Source organism: Oncorhynchus gorbuscha, linkage group LG04, assembly GCF_021184085.1.
Source record: "Oncorhynchus gorbuscha isolate QuinsamMale2020 ecotype Even-year linkage group LG04, OgorEven_v1.0, whole genome shotgun sequence".
Lineage (NCBI taxonomy): Eukaryota > Metazoa > Chordata > Actinopteri > Salmoniformes > Salmonidae > Oncorhynchus > Oncorhynchus gorbuscha.
The window spans coordinates 27,660,981-27,684,303 of NC_060176.1; the positions used below are offsets into that span (position 1 = coordinate 27,660,981).

At 43.4% G+C, this 23,323-nt stretch overlaps 1 long non-coding RNA gene across 1 annotated transcript; it reads left to right on the forward strand.

Moving 5' to 3' along the window:
- Positions 1–339: 339 nt before the first annotated feature.
- Positions 340–22,255, forward strand: LOC124033178. The gene is made up of 3 exons (XR_006838326.1): positions 340–599; positions 21,169–21,437; positions 21,548–22,255. It is a non-coding gene; the product is annotated as an uncharacterized LOC124033178 (long non-coding RNA).
- The last annotated feature ends 1,068 nt before the right edge of the window (positions 22,256–23,323 follow it).

Here is a 23,323-nt window from a genome sequence, read left to right on the forward strand (position 1 = left end):
ACAGAATGTGCGCAGGTAGCCTACAGGAGCGCCTTGTTTGACAATCAGATGAAAACATCATGACTGGTTGGGTTTATGCCACATTGAAAGGCTTAGGCGGCGTGTGCTTAAGGCTAGGGGAAGCTTTACCTAAAGTAAATGTAATTCAATTGGCAAAATGATATAGCCTAATTAGCTTACTGCTGTCTTTACATAAATAAATACAATCATTCAAAATAGGCTACTACACCAGAAAGCATGATTTGTCCACAGAGGATCATTAGCTTTTTAAAAATAAATGTGATTGGTCAGAGGGGCCCCCAATTTGGGCAGCGCGCAAATAGATGATTGTTGAGTTGCAACTGTTAGTGAAAATCAGAGACAGGCTTGAGTGTAAAATCGTTGGCCTGTCCAACACACAGGCATACGGCAATAATAATAAAAAATACAGTGCAATTACGGAAAAACTGTTTGGAAAGCAAATGGCTATTGCTGCAAAGAGATGACAATGAAGACTCTTATCTGTCTTTTAGCTACTAGCCTATCAAAATTCGTAACTTATTTGAGCGAACAGAAGCATGTCCTATTGGCACCAGCGGATAACATCCGCCATATCCCCGGTGAGTGTGCATATTCACTGTCTTCATCATTGGGTCAGTGCCACTTTTGTTTGTTTTTGGACAATAATTTCCTCCTTTAGGTTAGATGGACGTCATATTTTATTTGTGTCTCCCCTTTTCGTAGGCCGATTATTTGTCTCAGACAACATCGTTTTTATTGATCTGTTTGTCAGTGTCAGCAGAGTAGGCTAGCCTGTAATTTTTGTCGTATTCAAACAAATGCCTGCGCGCACTTGGGTGTCCCGTACGCGTAATAAATTCAATATACTTTCACCCCTGATAACACCAGTATACCATGGTCAGCCAGTGCATGACAAGTATTGGTTGGTGAAATTGGAAGGAACCGTCCACTGCGCCGTGTTTCTAAAAAGCTAAATGTACAGTGGAAGATAGGGATTTATGCTTCAACGATTGTCCATGTATTTGCTTAAAATTTACAAAGCAAAATGGTAATTTCACAATAATAACGTATTATTTACTTGTCTTTCGTCAGAAATGTGCCTTTGAGATATTTTACCAAAAAGTAATTATCTGGAGAATAGTATGAATTCGAGGTCAATATATGACTGATTACAAGACATGACACCAGGTATAACTTAATGTATTTCAATACCTTAGAATAAGTGCTACAATTAAAGACATGCAGTAGTGAAATGTCAAGTATGTTCTCACCTCACAAATAGTCCATAGGGTGGAAGACACCACAACGTCTCCTTATTTGAGTCATTTTCTTTCCCCTCTGTTGTCCAATTACCTTTAATCAGCCTCAATGCTTCAGTAGCAAAAAGCACATGTCTAGATACTTGCTCAACCCTGGAGCCAGCATATCATAATCTAGGCATGTTGATAGTGCTTTGATAGTGGTGTACATTTACAGACGCATCAATCAGAAATTGATCTAACATTGAAAAGGGAGTGTGTAAAAAAAAACAAGCCTTTATTGATCACTTGCAAAACCTGTTGTAATAGATTGTCCATATTCCCTAGAGCACAGTGTAAACTGATTCTGGGAACATATTTGATGATATAATTAGCCTGCATCCAAGTCACAATTCATTGCCGAGCCAACACAAAGGGAGTGTATCAGCAGTAGCAGAAATCTAGCCTCAGCACTTCCATATTTTTCCTGGAAGCCTGCATCCTACAACACAGCAGGGCATTCAGGTGTGGTTAAGCATTTGTGCCCAATCCTAAAGCTCCTGTACCCTGAAATTCAGAGCACCCAGATAAAGCACTTTCAGTGGAGATTCTCCATTGTGTATACTGCCATCTCAGGAGCAGGCTCAATCTGGGTTCGGGAAACCGAACACTAAGTGTTTTTCCATTAAACTATTCCTTAACTTGACAATGTCACAGCTGCGTATGTAGTCAGTAGTGGAGTTTTCAGAGTGAGTGGCAAGTAGGGGAGGTTTAATTAGGGATCAAGAGGTTTGGATCAGGGGTGCAGGGAGCCATCATTCATTCAATAGATGTACCATACTCAATGGAGAGGACTGTGAGCTGCAGGGATTACATGCATTCAGATGAAAACCACCACAGTAGTCAACCAAAAGCTTTTCCAAAAGCCTCTCCATGGCACATAGCAATGAATGTCTCGCCTCCTTCCGTGTTGTGGGGGCTATGGACACAGAGAACCTCTCGCTCAAAATTGTGCAACGACTCTCCTTGAAAACATGTTCAGTATATAGTTCAAGTTTGACAATGCAATGGGACACGAGAAGGTGTGCGCTGTGGGGGACTTAAGCACGGTTGTGATGCAGTCAAAGGCAGGGTGAAGCTAAAAATATACTGTTGACAAGCACAGCCATGATAAAATCCCCATAATGCATATACCTATTTAATGTTATCCATTATTCGTTATCCATTGTAATATGGCTCTACACTGAAAGCAGGTATTCTGATTATAAATGAATTATTTAAATAAGATTCCCTAGATAGATCGCACACCAAGATTTAAACAAACGCAGATAAAGAACCTGTGCACTACAATTGCTTTGAAGGTGATTTCTGCTTGAGCCAGCAACCGCAATATTTACATTGAGGGTAATCTCTACAAACATGTGGGAAATTGCCTTTAAAAGTCTACTGCGTGTTAATCTGTGTTGGATTGAATCACAGCCTGTATTTGTTTCAGCCCTCCACAAATAAAAATTGTTTGGGGGTCCGAAATATGCGAGGGTTGTCATTTTTTTATTGCTTTGTGGAGAGTTGTGTTTTTTTTATTTGGCACAGGGAGGTTAGTGAGTTTTTTCCCTGGTTTATAATAGCTCCTTTTCAGGTTTTACTAGGCTATAAAATTTCTTCCATCCTAACCAAATTTCCTCATGTGCTTGCATGCACCTCCCCTATATCAAGGTGTTTTGGTATTTCCCTTATGCACTAGGCTTTTCCATATTTAATATATCACAGGTCAGTATAGTCTACCAGTCTAACAGTTTATCCTGCCCAATATCCACCATTCAGAGTGACAACAGTGGGAGGTGGATCGTTTGTCCAGATCTGCAATACGCTAACTAGCAATCATACTACACATAAAAACATTCAAAGCTGCATTCATTTTGAATATGAATTGACAAGAACAAATAGGAATAGCTGATAGGCAGTGGAGAGGCCAGGTGCATCATTGCGCATGAAAGAACAGTGAAGACATGAGACACACAGCTAAAAAATGGCCCTTATTGATCTTGTTTAGTTAGGGACAATACAATTTCCTACCTAGACTACCTACAACACCACAATGCAATGAATAATTGCAATATTGTTTTCAAGTGAGTACAACATTCTACTCTAGGCTGCAGTGGAAATGTCATTTGAATAACAATGCAAAACATTTGAATGTTTCTTTTGATTTGGATGAGTTGTGGGTCTACTCTATACAGTTTATAATGACTAGAAAGGCACAGTAGCAGGCCAGTCTGGATGTATTTTTTACTTCTGACAGAGGGCTGTCTGTTGCAGATCATCATTCTCCCAAATCGTCCAATAATAACGTGGCCACATATGCTCCCAGCGGGCCCGGTTATTCAGGAAAGCTTAAGACATGCTCTGCCTCTTCACCAATCTGAGAGCCTATTCCTCTCGCACATAGAACCTATCGCTTCAATATAGCGTAAATATTTACAATTGAACTTTTATATGGGGCATAACCACAACTAGTGACAATGTTTTAATCTGATTAGGCTTCTTCAAAAGTCTCCTGTAGGCGTGCACACGTTGTATAATTCCAGTATCCTCAAAATGGCTTGACATTAACCAAGTTTCCATCCATCCTTTTTATGTGATTAAAGTAGCCTACATGTCTGATAAAAAATGGCACCCCATCATGGGAAAGCATACAGTTTATTAGACTACAAATGAAATAAGTTACGATGAATTTCACAGGGTGGTGAAAGTGCACAGTGATAAGGTTGATGCTCCTTTCAATACATTTTCGAGGGTCATATTCTGGTGACATGATGATCCATGCTTGGCTGCCATTTCACAAATATAAAGAATCGGTTGATGAGTGAACAGCGTTTGCCAGCAGCTGGTTTGGCAGCTAGAAGGCCAGCTGTGCCACACACCTGAACTAGACAGAAGGGGGAGCCAAAGCGAAGGCTTATGTGGCAGTACACCCCGAAGCGCTGCTCCAGCAGCAGGGTGCACCCGACCTTGGGAATGACCCCGGAGATGCTGTGCGGGTCGGTTGGGACGACTCCTGTGGATGTCCCGAATGAGAGAACGGTCCAGGACGTTCCGCGCCAGTACCCAGCACCACTCTTCGGGACCGTGCCCCTCGCAGGCGAACAGGTGCTGGAGAGACTTCCCATGATACCGTGAGTCCAACAGGCTGCGGACGGAGTATGCCGAGGCCCCCTCAATGTCCAAGGGAGGAGAGGTGTGTTGTGGGGTCCAGCACAAGCCAAGGGACCAGATGCTACCAGCCTGAGGAGAGATACATGAAATGAGAGTGAGATACGGTAATTGACGGGGAGCTGTAATCAGTACATCATCTTATTGACTCTCCTCTCCTCCTTTGAACGGCCCCACAAACCACGGACTCAGCTACCGGCATGGCAGGCGGAGGGGCAGGTCCATCGTAGAAAGCCAGACCCTGTCACCGGGGTGAAATACCGGGGCCACACTGCGGTTACGATAGGCCTGCACCTTCTGCCGGAGGACGACGCGCTGGAGACGGGTGTGCGTTGTGTTCCATACCTCCTTGGCACACCAGAACCAATTGTCCACCGCAGGAGCCTCGATCTGACACCGGTGCCAGGGTGCCAGGGCTGGCTGATAGCCTAGAACACACTGAAAAGGTGTTAAGTTAGTGGAAGAGTGACGGAGAGAGTTTTGTGCATATTCTGCCCAAGGAAGAAGTCCAGCCCACTCCCCTGGCCGGTCCTGACAGTAACTACGAAGGTACCTACCCAGTTCCTGATTTACCATTTCCACCTGCCCATTAGATTGGGGACAGTACCCGGCGGTGAGGCTGACCGTGACCCCCAGGCGTTCCATGAAGCCCTTCCAGAAACGGGAGGTGAACTGAGGACCACGGCCTTAGGGAGACCAGGCAGAGGAATCAAACAACAGGCTTTGGAAAAGCGATCCACAATGACCAGGATGGTCGTGTGCCCCTGCGAGGAGGAAGGTCTGTGAAAAATTCCACAGAGAGATGGGACCAGGGTGGCGTTTGCCATAGGGGAGGTGTCTCGGTGTCTTGCTCTGTGCGCAGGTGGAGCAGGAAGAGACTTAAACCCGGACATCCTGGGCCAAGGTGGGCCACCAGTACTTGGCGGAGAAACAGTTGATAGTACAGGCTATACCCGGGTGCCCCGACACAGGTGCTGTGTGTGCCCAGGTAAGGTCACATCCAGCACCTGTGTCTGGGCACCCGGGTATAGCCCACACATCAGAGGGCATGTAGGTATGTCCCGCGGGACAGTGGGCAGGTGAGGGCTCCTGTCTCAGGGCTCAATGGATATCATCGTCCACATTCCACACGACAGGAGCCGGGACAAGGGATTAATGGGTGTCACTTTCTCCCTCCAATGCACTGTGTCATGCACCTGGGACAAAGCATCGGTCTTGGCATTCTTAGATACCGGCCGGTAGGAGAGGGTAAAGTCTAACCTGGCAAAGAACTCGGGTTCAGCCAATTTGCTGCTCGAATATAATCTAGGTTCAGGAACGGGTGTTGAGCACCCTCCAAATCAAATCAAATTGTATTTGTCACATACACATGGTTAGCAGATGTTAATGCGAGTGTAGCGAAATGCTTGTAGTTCCGACAATGCAGTAATAACCAACAAGTAATCTAACTAACAATTCCAAAACTACTGTCTTATACACAGTGTAAGGGGATAAAGAATATGTACATAAAGATATATGAATGAGTGATGGTACAGAACAGCATAGGCAAGATACAGTAGATGGTATCGAGTACAGTATATACATATGAGATGAGTATGTAAGCAAAGTGGCATAGTTAAAGTGGCTAGTGATACATGTATTACGTAAGGATGCAGTCGATGATATAGTGTACAGTATATACGTATGCATATGAGATGAATAATGTAGGGCATGTAACATTATATTAGGTAGCATTGTTTAAAGTGGCTAGTGATATATTTTACATTTCCCATCAATTCCCATTATTAAAGTGGCTGGAGTTGAGTCAGTGTCAGTGTGTTGGCAGCAGCCACTCAATGTTAGTGGTGGCTGTTTAACAGTCTGATGGCCTTGAGATAGAAGCTGTTTTTCAGTCTCTCGGTCCCAGCTTTGATGCACCTGTACTGACCTCGCCTTCTGGATGATAGCGGGGTGAACAGGCAGTGGCTCGGGTGGTTGTTGTCCTTGATGATCTTTATGGCCTTCCTGTAACATCGGGTGGTGTAGGTGTCCTGGAGGGCAGGTAGTTTGCCCCCGGTGATGCGTTGTGCAGACCTCACTACCCTCTGGAGAGCCTTACGGTTGTGGGCGGAGCAGTTGCCGTACCAGGCGGTGATACAGCCCGCCAGGATGCTCTCGATTGTGCATCTGTAGAAGTTTGAGTGCTTTTGGTGACAAGCCGAATTTCTTCAGCCTCCTGAGGTTGAAGAGGCGCTGCTGTGCCTTCTTCACGATGCTGTCTGTGTGAGTGGACCAATTCAGTTTGTCTGTGATGTGTATGCCGAGGAACTTGCAACTTACTACCCTCTCCACTACTTTTCCATCGATGTGGATAGGGGGTGTTCCCTCTGCTGTTTCCTGAAGTCCACAATAATCTCCTTAGTTTTGTTGACGTTGAGTGTGAGGTTATTTTCCTGACACCACACTCCGAGGGCCCTCGTCTCGTCGTTGTTGGTAATCAAGCCTACCACTGTTGTGTCGTCCGCACACTTGAGGATTGAGTTGGAGGCGTGCATGGCCACGCAGTCGTGGGTGAACAGGGAGTACAGGAGAGGGCTCAGAATGCAACCTTGTGGGGCCCCAGTGTTGAGGATCAGCGGGGTGGAGATGTTGTTGCCTACCCTCACCACCTGGGGGCGGCCCGTCAGGAAGTCCAGTACCCAGTTGCACAGGGCGGGGTCGAGACCCAGGGTCTCAAACTTGATGACGAGCTTGGAGGGTACTATGGTGTTGAATGCCGAGCTGTAGTCGATGAACAGCATTCTCACATAGGTATTCCTCTTGTCCAGATGGGTTAGGGCAGTGTGCAGTGTGGTTGAGATTGCATCGTCTGTGAACCTATTTGGGCGGTAAGCAAATTGGAGTGGGTCTAGGGTGTCAGGTAGGGTGGAGCTGATATGGTCCTTGACTCGTCTCTCAAAGCACTTCATGATGACGGAAGTGAGTGCCAAGGGACGGTAGTCGTTTAGCTCAGTTACCTTAGCTTTCTTGGGAACAGGAACAATGGTGGCCCTCTTGAAGCATGTGGGAACAGCAGACTGGTATAGGTATTGATTGAATATGTCCGTAAACACACCGGCCAGCTGGTCTGCGCATGCTCTGAGGGCACGGCTGGGGATGCCGTCTGGGCCTGCAGCCTTGCGAGGGTTAACACGTTTAAATGTCTTACTCACCTCGGCTGCAGTGAAGGAGAGTCCGCATGTTTTCGTTGCAGGCCGTGTCAGTGGCACTGTATTGTCCTCAAAGTGGGCAAAAAAGTTATTTTGTCTGCCTGGGAGCAAGACATTCTGGTCCGTGACTGGGCTGGTTTTCTTCTTGTAGTCCGTGATTGACTGTAGACCCTGCCACATACCTCTTGTGTCTGAGCCGTTGAATTGAGATTCTACTTTGTCTCTATCCTGACGCTTAGCTTGTTTGATAGCCTTGCGGAGGGAATAGCTGCACTGTTTGTATTTGGTCATGTTACCAGTCACCTTGCCCTGATTAAAAGCAGTGGTTCGCGCTTTCAGTTTCACGCGAATGCTGCCATCAATCCACGGTTTCTGGTTAGGGAATGTTTTAATCGTTGCTATGGGAACGACATCTTCAACGAACGTTCTAATGAACTCGCACACCGAATCAGCGTATTTGTCAATGTTGTTATCTGACGCAATACGAAACATATCCCAGTCCACGTGATGGAAGCAGTCTTGGAGTGTGGAGTCAGCTTGGTCGGACCAGCGTTGGACAGACCTCAGCGTGGGAGCTTCTTGTTTTAGTTTCTTTCTGTAGGCAGGGATCAACAAAATGGAGTCGTGGTCAGCTTTTCCGAAAGGAGGGCGGGGCATGGCCTTATATGCGTCGCGGAAGTTAAGAGTAACAATGATCCAAGGTGTTTCCACCCCTGGTTGCGCAATCAATATGCTGATAAAATTTAGGGAGTCTTGTTTTCAGATTAGCCTTGTTAAAATCCCCAGCTACAATGAATGCAGCCTCCGGATAAATGGATTCCAGTTTGCAAAGTGTCAAATAAAGTTTGTTCAGAGCCATCGATGTGTCTGCTTGGGGGGGAATATATACGGCTGTGATTATAATCGAAGAGAATTCTCTTGGTAGATAAAGCGGTCGACATTTGATTGTGAGGAATTCTAAATCAGGTGAACAGAAGGATTTGAGTTCCTGTATGTTTCTTTCATCACACCATGTCTCGTTAGCCATAAGGCGTACGCCCCCGCCCCTCTTCTTACCAGAAAGATGTTTGTTTCTGTCGGCGCGATGCGTGGAGAAACCCGCTGGCTGTACCGCCTCCGATAGCGTCCCTCCAGTGAGCCATGTTTCCGTGAAGCAAAGAACGTTACAGTCTCTGATGTCCCTCTGGAATGCTACCCTTGCTCGGATTTCATCAACCTTGTTGTCAAGAGACTGGACATTGGCGAGAAGAATGCTAGGGAGTGGTGCACGATGTGCCCGTCTCCGGAGTGTGACCAGAAGACCGCCTCGTTTCCCTCTTTTACGGAGTCGTTTTTTGGGGTCGCCGCATGGGATCCATTCCGTTGTCCTGGTTGAAAGGCAGAACACAGGATCCGCGTCGCGAAAATCATATTCTTGGTCGTACTGATGGTGAGTTGACGCTGATCTTATATTCAGTAGTTCTTCTCGACTGTATGAAATGAAACCTAAGATGACCTGGGGTACTAATGTAAGAAATAACACGTAAAAAAACAAAAAACTGCATAGTTTCCTAGGAACGCGAAGCCAGTGCCGTCATGTTTTCAGCGCCTTCTGACGGCCAGCAACTCGAGATCACCCACGTCGTAATACCACTCCACAGGAGACAGCTTCCGTGAGTAGAAGGCGCATGGATGGAGTTTAGGCGGATCCAGTGCGTTGGGAGATAACAGCCCCTACTCCAACCTTGGAGACATCCACGATGAAGGGCAGAGACGGGTCAGGATGAGCCAGAACAGGTGCGTTTGTAAAATGTTCCTTGAGCGCACGGAAGGCTTCGATGGCCTCCTCAGTCGAGCACAGCTGTCGAGGACCTCCCTTCAGGAGTGCGGTGAGATGGGCCACCGCTGCGCTCAAACCCCTAATGAAGCGCCTGAAATAATTGGCAAAACGTAGTAAGCGCTGCACCACATTTATGTTGGATGGAACAGGCCACGACCATACTGCGCTGACCCTCTGCTCTTCCATCTCCACTCCCACGGTGGATATCCGATAGCCCAGGAAGGAGACCCCTGCTGGAAGAAAAGGCATTTCTCCGCCTTGGCGTACAGCCTCTCAAAATGGACCTGACATGAAAGACATGTTGTAAGACATGCGTGTAGTGGAGTACACCAAGATGTTGGTTATGTACACCACTACACAGAGACCCAACATGTCTCCAAACACCTTGTTAATGAAGGATTTAAACACAGAGGGTGCATTTGTCATGCCGTAGGGCATTACCCTGTATTCGTAGTGCCTGGTACGCACCAGGTTGTAGGTATTGCATAAATCAAATTTGGTAAATTACTGAGCACAGTGCATCTGTTCGATAACAGTGGATATGAGAGGCAGGGGATGACTGAATTTAACAGTTGCCTTATTCAGTATCTGGTAATCGATAGAGGCGGAGACCTCCGTCCTTCTTCTTCACGAAAAAGAAGCTGGAGGAGGCCAGAGAGGTGGACGCATGGAGGAATACTTGGGCCAGCGCCTCCTGGACTTAAACCTCCATGGCTTCGTAAACCTCCATGCATGCGAGAGAGGGTAGATGTGCCCCTGCAGGAGGGTAGAACCAGGGACTTTGTCGTTAGTGCAGTCCCATGGGCGATGAGGGGGCAGGCACGTGGCACGAGTCTTCAAAAAAGCAACCTGTAGGTCCCGGTATTCCTCCAGGATAGGGACGTGGGTGGCCTGGTCCGGACTTTCCACGGAGGTGATACAGATAGACACAGAGATACCCCTCCCATGACACTCCTGTGACCAACTCAGCAACCTCCTCTCTGTCCACGATATCCTGGGGTTATGCAACTGTAACCAGGGGAAACCTAAAACTATGGGGTGTGCAGGAGAGCCCAAGATGAGTAAATTATGCGTTCATGGTGATTTTGAGCAACTGTGAGGGAAATGGGAATCATGGTCTGGCATACCAGTCCTGTTCCTAGGGGACGGTTATCAAGGGCATGGACTGGGATAAGAGGACTGCGTAATGATAAGGCTACTGACCGGTCTAGGAAATTGCCTGCAGAACCTGAGTCCACTAGGGCAGGACTCAGTGGGGGGCCAGGATAGTCCAGGAAGGTGACAGGAAGGAGGACGGGCTGGATGGACAGAGAGGAGCAAGGCAAGTCCTCGCCTACCTGAGAAGGTGCAGGTGCGCTGCTCGGCTTGTCGCCTGGTTCTCCTTCTGGGACAGGTGTTCCAGGGGTGGTCCGACTCCCCGTAGTAGGATCAGAGACCCTGTTGACGACGATGTTGATGTTCCTTTGAGGGAAGGTGTGTCGTGCCTACCTCCATGGGCTCAGTCTCGCTGGAGGTTCCTGGGAGAGACCCGAACCCCCGGGATGGGCGACGACGGGCATTCAGGAGATTATCCAGGCGGATGACCAAGGCGATGAGCTGGTTAAGCATGAGGTCCTCATCATGACAGGCCAGCTTGCTCTGGACGTCCGCCTGTAGCCTGCTGCGGAAAACCGTCAACAGGGCCTAGTTGTTCCAGCCAGTGGGCGCAGCCACCATCTGGAAATCCAGAGCGTACTCAGACACTGTCCTGGACCTCTGGCATAGACGGAGGAGACGCTCATCTCTCTCTCGGCCCTCTGTAGGGTGGTCGAATACGGCCTCTGTTGGGTGAAGTGCTCATAGGACTGCACTTTTGGACTGTCCCTCTCACAGGCGGCGTGCACCCACTCCAGAGCCCCGCCTGTCAATACCGGGATCACCAAGGCCACCTTGTCCCTCTCGCAGGCCGTCCCGGCATGTCGGGCAAGGTGGAGGTCACACTGCAGGAGAAACCCCCTACAGTTAGCTGGGGTGCAGTATAACCGCTCCGGGAGGGGCAGGTGGACGTTGCTGATTGGATCGGTGATGTTGATGGTGGTGGGGTGGCTGGAACGACCGTGGGGAGCTGGGAAGGTGATGGTGTAGCCAGCAGCTGGCGTGCAGTCGGGAGCACCTCCTCCATGGCAGTCCCAAGGGGCTCCAGGCACGAGTCGTAGTATAGGAACTTTCTAAAGCGGAGAGGTCTGGATGTCCTGCAACTTCTTGTTCTCTTGGCTCAGTCATTCAGTCACAAGTGTAGAGAGGAGTAGGCATGAGGCAGTCACAGGTTTAGAACTACTGAATTTGTTAAAGCACCATCTATAAAAGCGGGACGAATCCCAAAGTGCAATATAATAAAGCATTCAGGAAATAGTAGGAGAGATTCCTCTCTGGAAAACAAGCAACATCAACAATGACGACAAAGACAAATGACAGAGGGAGTATATATACAGTGATAGAGTGGGGATTGGGACCAGGTGTGTGTAATGATGACGAGACAAGTCTGGGGTTGATGGGCGAAGGGCGTCTGCCAGCAGCAGGTTCGGCAGCAGCTAGAAGTCCGGTGATGTCGAATGCCTGAGCTGGGGGGAGCCAAAGCGAAGGTTGGTGTGACAGCCCATGCCAATACCAGAGTTTGCACATTCACTATACCTTCGCAAAAATGTTTGTGACAAAACCTTCAGTAGGCCTCGACTTGAAAATGGGATGGAAACCCATTTAACTAAATGGGATGGAAACCCATTTAACTTTTATTTGTGAATTTAACCTTAAAAGTTGTTTTTATGTGCACTACCTATTCACAGTACCCTTCCCCAGATCTGTTCCTCGACACAATCCTGTCTCTACGGACAATTCCTTTGACCTCATGGATTGGTTTTTGCTCTGACATGCACTGTCAACTGTGGGTCCATATATAGACAGGTGTGTGCCTTTCCAAATTATCTCCAATCAATTGAATTTACCACAGGTGGACGCCAGTCAAGTTGTAGAAACATCTCAAGGATGATCAATGGAAACAGGATGCACCTGAGCTCAATTTCGAGTGTCATAGCGAAGGGTCTTAATACTTACATAAATAAGGTATTTCTGTTTTTATTTTGACTAAATGTACAACAATTTCTAAAAACCTGTTTTCAATTGTCATTATGGGGTATTGTGTGTAGATTGCTGAGGATTAAAAAAAATTCATTTTAGAATAAGGCTGTAACATAACAAAATGTGGAAAAAGTCAAGGGGACTGAATACTTTCTGAAGGCCATGTATGTATTCTTTCCCCAGACAAATAGAATTAATCAATCCAAGCTGCAGCAGCAATTTGATGAATGGAAAGAGACATCTGTTACAAATACCAAAACATTTAATGACATTCAGAGAATGTCAAGCCAAGCCTTCAATACTGGGTAAGCCTACAAGGTAGGGAGGGATGTGTTTTCTGTTTGTCGAGATTGACACAGTATATTCATTGTGGTGTTGAAAATACAAACCATGATATTGAAGTGCCCAAAGTTGGTATGTTTTGTTTATTTATTGTGTGATGCATTGGCACTGAAACCTGTTGCTGAATAATTTGTTGCATGTATTTTATATAATTCTAAATATGGCATCAAAATGTTAAAAATCAGACGTCCTCCTAGCTCATAATTGTCTGCAACTGGCTCTGATGTGAAGTAGGCTAATAAAACAGGCAGGGAGAGTGAGTGAGCTCCTCTGTGGTGGTCGGCGAACCCTCAACCTCCTGGCCCATAGCCCTGCGTGGCATCGACTGTGCCACAAAAGAAAAGTAGATATCGACGTTTATAAACACAGGGTCGCTGTGTTTATAAACGGGGGGAGGGTGTTCAATGTATTTTACAGTCCAAGAGGGTCATGTGAAAATATTTGTAACGTTGGGGGGGACTGTTCTAGTGGTTGTTGTGCCTACAGAGCCTTTTTCCCAGTCCTTCAGCCATCTAATCCTCTTTTACAAATATTATTGTGTCATGTTTTTCGATGGCTTTGAGTTCCATCTCATAAGCAGTAACTCATACTGCATGAAGTTTAAACAAACATAGTAAACCTGGATGAATTAAAGCCAGCAAAATACCATAATGCTGAAAATAGTAAGTCAGCCAGTCAGTTAGTTAGTTAGTCGCTAGTTAGTTAGTTATTTCATTTGTTAGCTAGTTAGTTAATTAGTTTGCATGTTAACAGTTTGTTAGTTCACTAGTTATTTAGTGTAGCTTCCAACTCCCTGCCCTTTTCCAAAGTGTAGCTTGGAGAAAATGCCCTTTATTTAAATGAGGGCATTTTTTCTGTCCATTTTTGTGGGGCAACAGATGCTCTTCCATGCCAGAACAAAAATGATAGAAATGAAAACCCTGATGCCATCAAAGTTAATATATAAAGAAGATAAATATATTTTCAAGTGATCTTAACCCATAATGATGAGGAATGCCAGTAAGAATGGGACTCAGGAGGCTCTAGCCAGGTCTCTGGCGAGGAAACAAATAATATGACAGTTAACTATGGTTTTTTAATATTTTTTTCATCTGCAGTAGAGCAGAGTAAATTGCTAAATTAATGAAGGAATGGAGCAGACTGGCAGATAAGCAAACAGGCAACCCAGAGAGATGGAAAAATGCAAATGTTGGTGCTTAACTAAGCTCCCTATTAATATGTACATTAGATGATCACAGAAATAAAAAATATATGAATTTAATACTTTAATCGTTCTTAATACTTAAATGGGTTCTTTGATCATGATGTAGGATAAATCTCATATGGGGTTTTACAATGAAATAATTGTTATACTAATGTACATTTAGTTATGTATATTTTTTGCAACTTGTTTGTATGCCAAAGATATGTTCCTCCAAAAGTTATCCCACTATCCACACGCTTTTTGGTTCACTTGTGTTTTACTTGAAAATAAGTAATTATTTTTGTTTAAATCCTTGTCATTACAAATCATTTCTTCACCTAATTTCACTGAGCATCAACAAAATGTTGAACAAAACCAGTTTAACAAGCAGCTCATGCTGAAGACAACCATGCTTCCCATCACCAGATTGAACAAAAATGTTATTTACTTATAAAGTTTATAAAGTTTATTGTACCTGGGCAACCATTGGCAACCTGATATAAACCGTTTTTTTACATCAAACATTCACTGTATCAGTTATATAATGCTGCTGTAATAGGTACTCTGTATTGATGGGCTTTATGGTTTTTATTTAGCCTTGTTCCCAGTTGTAGGGTAATAGTAATTATAATATTTTGCATTACTGGTGTGTTTTAACAGGTAAACTACATTCAATAAACTCAATGGATACCATGTGAAGATTTAAAAAATATTTCCTTTACTTGGCTCATCGCACTCTAGCGACTCATTGTGGCAGGCCGGGTGCCTACAGGCTGACCTCGGACGTCAGTTGAACAGTGTTTCCTCCGACACATTGGTGAAAGGAGGGAAAAGGGCTACCTAAGTATGGTTCCCAATCAGAGACAATGATAGACAGCTGTCTCTGATTGAGAAACATACCCGGCCAAAACATAGAGATACAAAATCATAGAAAACAAAACGTAGAATGCCCACCCCAAATCACACCCTGACCAAACCAAATAGAGACATAAAAAGGCTCTCTAAGGTCAGGGCGTGACATTAGGGGAGGAAAAAGAGGGTAAAAATTACACAAAAATAATCATAATAATTTTAAAGAACTAACCCTTGGCCTTGCAGCCATAGAGATTTACAGTGCCTTGCGAAAGTATTCGGCCCCCTTGAACTTAGCGACCTTTTGCCACATTTCAGGCTTCAAACATAAAGATATAAAACTGTATTTTTTTGTGAAGAATCAACAACAAGTGGGACACAATCATGAAGTGGAACAACATTTATTGGATATTTCAAACTTTTTTGACAAATCAAAAACTGAAAAATTGGGCGTGCAAAATTATTCAGCCCCCTTAAGTTAATACTTTGTAGCGCCACCTTTTGCTGCGATTACAGCTGTAAGTCGCTTGGGGTATGTCTCTATCAGTTTTGCACATCGAGAGACTGAAATTTTTTCCCATTCCTCCTTGCAAAACAGCTCGAGCTCAGTGAGGTTGGATGGAGAGCATTTGTGAACAGCAGTTTTCAGTTCTTTCCACAGATTCTCGATTGGATTCAGGTCTGGACTTTGACTTGGCCATTCTAACACCTGGATATGTTTATTTTTGAACCATTCCATTGTAGATTTTGCTTTATGTTTTGGATCATTGTCTTGTTGGAAGACAAATCTCCATCCCAGTCTCAGGTCTTTTGCAGACTCCATCAGGTTTTCTTCCAGAATGGTCCTGTATTTGGCTCCATCCATCTTCCCATCAATTTTAACCATCTTCCCTGTCCCTGCTGAAGAAAAGCAGGCCCAAACCATGATGCTGCCACCACCATGTTTGACAGTGGAGATGGTGTGTTCAGGGTGATGAGCTGTGTTGCTTTTACGCCAAACATAACATTTTGCATTGTTGCCAAAAAGTTACATTTTGGTTTCATCTGACCAGAGCACCTTCTTCCACATGTTTGGTGTGTCTCCCAGGTGGCTTGTGGCAAACTTTAAATGAAACTTTTTATGGATATCTTTAAGAAATGGCTTTCTTCTTGCCACTCTTCCATAAAGGCCAGATTTGTGCAATATACGACTAATTGTTGTCCTATGGACAGAGTCTCCCACCTCAGCTGTAGATCTCTGCAGTTCATCCAGAGTGATCATGGGCCTATTGGCTGCATCTCTGATCAGTCTTCTCCTTGTATGAGCTGAAAGTTTAGAGGGACGGCCAGGTCTTGGTAGATTTGCAGTGGTCTGATACTCCTTCCATTTCAATATTATCGCTTGCACAGTGCTCTTTGGGATGTTTAAAGTTTGGGAAATCTTTTTGTATCCAAATCCAGCTTTAAACTTCTTCACAACAGTATCTCGGACCTGCCTGGTGTATTCCTTGTTCTTCATGATGCTCTCTGCGCTTTTAACGGACCTCTGAGACTATCACAGTGCAGGTGCATTTATACAGAGACTTGATTACACACAGGTGGATTGTATTTATCATCATTAGTCATTTAGGTCAACATTGGATCATTCAGAGATCCTCATTGAACTTCTGGAGAGAGTTTGCTGCACTGAAAGTAAAGGGGCTGAATAATTTTGCACGCCCAATTTTTCAGTTTTTGATTTGTTAAAAAAGTTTGAAATATCCAATAAATGTTGTTCCACTTCATGATTGTGTCCCACTTGTTGATTCTTCACAAAAAAATACAGTTGTATATCTTTATGTTTGAAGCCTGAAATGTGGCAAAAGGTCGCAAAGTTCAAGGGGGCCGAATACTTTCGCAAGACACTGTACATGGGTTTTTGTTCTAAATTATGAATAACAGACATATTTTTACTTTCCAGGAGTGGGCTGTCAGATCAGAAGGGTCTGTTATCTTGTATTCTCTTTTGCATGAAACAAAGAAAATTAAAGATTGCTGTTGTGAAGAGTCACTCTTTATTGTTTTATTCCCTTAAAGTATAGGAACCAAGATGTTGTGACACATTGTGAAGTGTAGGTCACGAAGGTACCCGGAGTAATTATTATTAATTATTAATGACAAATCAGTCTTTAGCAATGTGGAAAGCAGTCTACTGTACTAGCAATGAGAGAGAGAGGAGAGGACACAGGAGGAACTCAGCGGGTGGTGGCAAGGTAGTGACTGGATAAGTAGGTATTGTTCTGGCTCAGCTGTCTATACACAGTGTTGGTGGAGACAATTTATGATTTTCTCATATACCATAGCCTTCAGCCAATCAGCATTCAGGACTCGAGCCACCCCTTTTATAATTAAGATTTTGTCATGGGTTATATAGCTCAGGACTGGTTTGGAGGTAGCCAGGTTGCAGTAACTACTTTATCTATTGTCTTGATGTCTTCATTCACAATCATGGATTTTAATTAACAGCTTGACAGCCCAATCGTTTTTTCTTTGGCTTTTATCTCCATAGCAACCAAAACAGAATTTGGGGATTTGGTGCTAATTCACATTATTGTGGGGGCGATACCATCATATTTAAGCCAATGTGATACCAATCTTGATTAAAAATCAACTTAATTGGAGGTACACAGCACACTCCCCGCCTCTCGTCATGAGCCGTATGTCCGTTACCGAGAACCATTACCTGATTTTTAATCTGTTTTTTTTTCTCTCCCAGAACTAGCTCAATATTTAGGCATCGGATAATAACGAGACCTTTAGACTTGCCACCTTTCGAACTGAATACGTTTGTATAATTTATTGCTCTCACATTCTTGTTTCTGTTCATTAATAACCAACGATGTGGTACCTTTTTGTAGCATTTTTGACAATGTTAACATATTTTTTGCCAAAGCTCAGAGTTCTAACACCGGGTCAGTTGCTCTGCAACAACACAGCTGCTTTGCAACAACACAGCTGCTTGCACCAGGCTGCCAGTCATAAGAAGTGTATGGGAACAAACCTAGGCTGTTGTAAATAGCTAGCTATATGGTGATATTCTAGCTGAGTTTATTCAATGAATGCAAACAAACTGACACCAGTCAGCTGAAAGCTAGCTAGCTAACAAACAAGCAAAGAAAGGTAGCTAGCCAATTAATGTGGTTTGGTTTTGATTAGCTAGCTAACATGATGTTATACCAATCAGATGAGAACTAACATTGGCTAGGTAGTTAACCAACAAGCAAGGAAAGCTATCTATATAGCTAGCTATATTTAGCCAAGTAAGGCTTTTCATATAAGTCCAAAGACACCATGTGTAAACTACTGACCTAGACACTTGCATGTAATCAGAGCACAAACAAATTTGCACAAAGCGTGCACCACAAACAAACCAGCTGCAGAAAATGACGTATTGAAGACAGTGGTGCAGAATGCCGCAAGAATGCCTCAAGTTAAAACAAGTCATATTCAATGTCTGTAAATTTGACTAAATATTAGCACTTCACTCCACATACTCGTGGGCTATAACCTTCAATCTGGATAACAACACAAAACGAATTACAAGGCTAGAGAAATGTATCGATCAATATCACCAATACAATCAACACCAGAGAGTAACCATGGATAACCAATTCCCAAAATAAAATAAGATTCCTCGACGGACACAGACGATTTATGCTTTTCACCACCGGGAATGGTAAGTGGAGAAACCGACTTGCTGAAGTCAATAAATTATCAATTTGTCATACTTGAACTAGTCAGGAAAGATATAAAGGAGTTGAAAGCGAGCCTCGAGATGAGAGGCGAAAAAGTTGTGACAATGGAGAAAGAAACAAACGAGCTAAAAGGTACAGTCAATACTATTAAAACAGATGTTAAAGAACTTAAAAAGGAGAACATGTTTCTGAGAGAAGTCTTACTTGATATACAGACTAGATCTATGCGAGAAAAAAATCTGGTATTTACCGGTATTAAAGAAAATTAGGGTGAAGATCCTGAGAGAGTGGTGAAAGAATTCCTTCTAGCAGATCCCATGCTATACTGTCGACAAAATCAAACATGTACACCGTTTTGGACAGCGATACGAGCGCCCAATCAATGCCAAAAGTCTATTCTTTAAAGATAAAATAATGATAAAAAGCCTGGGCAAAAGACTCGCTTTCACGAAAATTGGTATGAATGATCAGTTCCCGAAGGAAATTGCAGAAGTTCTTGTAACTCCCCTAGTCGGTAAACTGTACCTTGATAACCAACTGTTTCGAGACCCTAAGACTACTCCATTACTATTCTAAATAGTACAAAGTTCCCATAGAGGAGTTGAATAACGAAACTCCCAATACTATCCATGGTAGGGATTGTAATAAAAAAAACAGGAAAACATTTAAATACAACAATTAATGAAGAAATAATCTACAAATACGCTATACCATTCACAATAGGGAATGTTGTAAAATAATCAGTATCTGACTATGTATTTAAAGTTTTTATAAATAGATAAAAGACAGCATTAGAAGAAAGGACAACTATTTCAATAATACATCTTCAAATATATGGAACTAGAACACAAAATTACTCAAAATCCCCAAGTTAGGTAGGAATTAACACGGTAGGCATAAAAACACAGCAAACAAGAGGACAATAGAAGACACAGTATGTGGGTATGTGAGGGTGTATTGTAATGGGTGATGGTGTTTTTTGTGTTTGGAAAATTGTGGAGTTAAGTGAGTGAAAATGGAAAATGGTTGCAAATGCCAGAGCCCATGTGTGTCTGCGAGTAGGAGTTATGACAGACAGAGATTTCAATTTTTTGCAGATATGGGATATACATTTTAAAATAAATAATAAATATGTGACCCGTTTCAAAAACTAGGTGTATGTCGCGGGTAGCGGGCTTATGCTCACATGAGTGAACATAAACTTTTTTATCAAAATGCATTTTTTGGCAGAAATGCCTTCTTGAACATTTGAACTTTCATGTGCCTTAATAACAAATGTGTATGCCATCTGTAAATACAAATAAATGTGTTAAATTACGAGCCTAGTTTGTTTAGCCACATAAAAAGGGAACCACCTTCCAGCTAGCCATGATTGGCTGAGATAGTGAGTGGGCTGGACATGCCAAGAGATGAGTTTGGATTGGTCTGCCATATAGCATGCTTCTGTCTATTTGAGCTGGTCAGTATATGTAGTTTATCTTGTCTAACGGGGCTTTTTTTATGTATTGCGTAGTAAAACTTAACAAAATTGTCCACTATGCAAGTATCCATTTCAATAGAATTTCACTGAAGAACTGTTTTAGAGCACTCTCATCTGAGTGTGCCAGAGCGCAGAATAACTGTGCTCTACACCCGTTGAATATGGCCGGTGTCAGTAAACATAGGCAAAAAAAGTTTCATTAAGTTGTTGCCAGGAGCACAGTTACAGTCACCAACGCTCTGGATATCATGAAAACAGCCTAACCAGCTCTGCTAGGGCGAGTAAAATGGTCAGAGTTTGGGTGGGGGCTAAAGCTTAAGATGACTCTAATAGCATTGCACACGGTTAGTGTGAACCAGAGTGACTTGACAAAACACTGGGCCAAGCAAGCTGTACAAACAAAACAGAAATGACACAGGACGTCTTATTTAATGAAAGGGGCTGCAGTGAAGCTTTCATCCATGTATGTGGTCCTTCTGTAGCTCAGTTGGTAGAGCATGGCGCTTGTAACGCCAGGGTAGTGGGTTCGATCCCCGGGACCACCCATACGTAGAATGTATGCACACATGACTGTAAGTCGCTTTGGATAAAAGCGTCTGCTAAATGGCATATATTATTATTATGTATACAGGTTAGAGTCTAGGTACAGTTTCAGATATTATACGTTTCTAATTTTGTCAGAAAGTTGTTTTCATTGCAAATTAAAGTTTACTGTTAACTAGCTAGCTGACTTTAGATGGCTGGCTTGCTAGCTAATATTATGTTTATGATCTGTGTGTAGAATATTATCTCAGAATGCCATTTCGCATTGCTAGTTATAGCCTGATGTTAGCTAGCTAACGTTGAACCTATTTGGTTATGGATTAGGATTATGGTTCATTGTTTAGCTAATATGTCTAAACAAAAGACTCCACTTTGCCAGATGATTACAAGACCCATCAAGTTGGCCAGGTGTGTCTGACAGTGATTATGGCTATCTATTTCTTAATAATGCCAAAATGTTGGTATCTGGAATTTGTCTTTCAGCATCTGTAGAACAGGCTTAACTCTCCTCCACCAGTCATACAAGGATGATGGTCAAATGCCTCCCCATCAAAAATAGAGCTGGCCCAAACAAGAAGAGGACACACCTAAAGCATGAGGACTTGCAGCGAGTTGTGAACTTCATCAACAACTACGCAGAGGATAATGCAATAGTATTACCAGGACACAAACACTTTGTGGAAAGTTGATGCCATCCCATGTGACAAAAGTAGCAGTGTGGCATCTCTACAAGGAATCGATGACAACACTTGGTATGTAAAGCATAAACAACACGTTTTGATTATTTAATTTAGCTCCAACATGATTGGCACTACTTTTATTGATCTCACATTTAAAAATATATATATTTCCTGTTTTACAGGTTTATTGCTCTGGAGCCTGGTGTTGTTGTTTCGAAGGAGTGTTCTGACTCAGCCAAGACCAGGTTTCAGCTGCTGTGCAACGCTGATATCCTTCCTCCCATATATGGTCTGCCTGTACAAGCACTACCTGAACTGGACACAGCTAGACAAACATATATTTTTGAGAAGATCAGGGAGTTTTGCGACGAAGAGGCTATGGACATCACATGCCCTGCACCAAAGTCAAGGACAGAAACAGACTCTGTGAATATAGATTCCTTTGTTCATTCATGGTTCGGATGGACTAATTCATCACTGGGGGCAAGTTCCCAGTCATCAGCACTATCTGCAGTGCCTCTATTCAAATGACTCTCTCCGAACACACACGCCATACGTTGCTACTACTATTGTTGTTCATCCTGCTGCTCAGCCACTTTACCCCTGATTGCATGCATATAACTACCTCATCGATCACTGATATCGTTATTGATATTGTTCTTGTACATACTGTATTTTGTATTCTTTATACTGACACTCTATTTTTCATATTGCTACTATGTAAGTAACCATTTCACTGTACTGTTCACCTTCTGTAGAGACCCAACCACTTAGCAAGATGTGGCTTGGGGTTATAACATTTCTTTCACATGACCCATCAATTTAGACAAGTGTGTCTGGGTAAGCATCATCTAATATTTATAACATATTTTTTATCTGCATACTTTCAGTTTACCTGGAATTTTTCCTTATTGTACAATGCTTCCTCAATTAAAAGTTTTGAGATTATGAAGTAATTTAGAAGTAATTTGTGGTTTTGTACATTACCCCACGTCACTGCTTCATTGCTCCAGACCACAGCAAGGGGGAGATAGAACACTGATGATGTTTTTGGGTTCAAAGGCCTAATGTGTCTCTTCCTGACAATGAATGGGCGATATAAACCAAATGGGAACTGATAATTGTGCACGACTTCAAAATTGAATTTCAATTAACTGAATGAGGAGGATGAAGAAGGTGATTGAATTTAGAAATGGAAATGTTCAATTATATTCCATGACATTTTTAAGATATATGTGTTGACTGAAAAAAAGCAAGTGATGCTGGCTAAATAATCAAGTTGATGGCGCAGTTATATAGCCTCGGCACCTACATAACTCACTCGTGGCTTTGGATCAAAATAAATAAGTACCAACATTCTTTCTGAAAGTCTTTAATAAAATAATGTTTTGGTTATCCTGACCGGCATGCCATGTATTATAGTCTCTAAAAAGATAAATATTACCACCATCACTTACGCATGTCATTTTCCAGATTTGCCCTGTTTGATTGCCAGGCGGCATTGGCGGAGAGTCAGGTGGAGAGCGACCTGTTTAAATTATATGAGCAAAAAATATTCAAGAATCGTCTTTTTCCCTTTATTCAGATCATCTCCAAAATATAGTTAATTTTTAAACAAGGACTTGAAAATGAGATAGTGAACTCTGCAAACAGCACTTCCACTTTATACTGTAGGTCTACCATGGGTACTGTAGGTCTTTAATTAATTTATTTTTATTTTACTACATAAAGGTCTACTTACTCTGCTGGCGTCTTGACCCAGTTTATGCCCTCATTTGTAATGCAAACCCGGGCAGCAGTGTGTTTCGGTCCTACCCTTTTCCGGCTTACAGACAGTTTTCATCAAGCCAGCTTCTTTCTATGGTGCTACCCATTGCAGGGTTAGGACTGGAGTCTCACGTGCGCATTGTTCCACACTTCCTAAGCATGCCAGAACCACTCATCTACCGCAGGAGCCG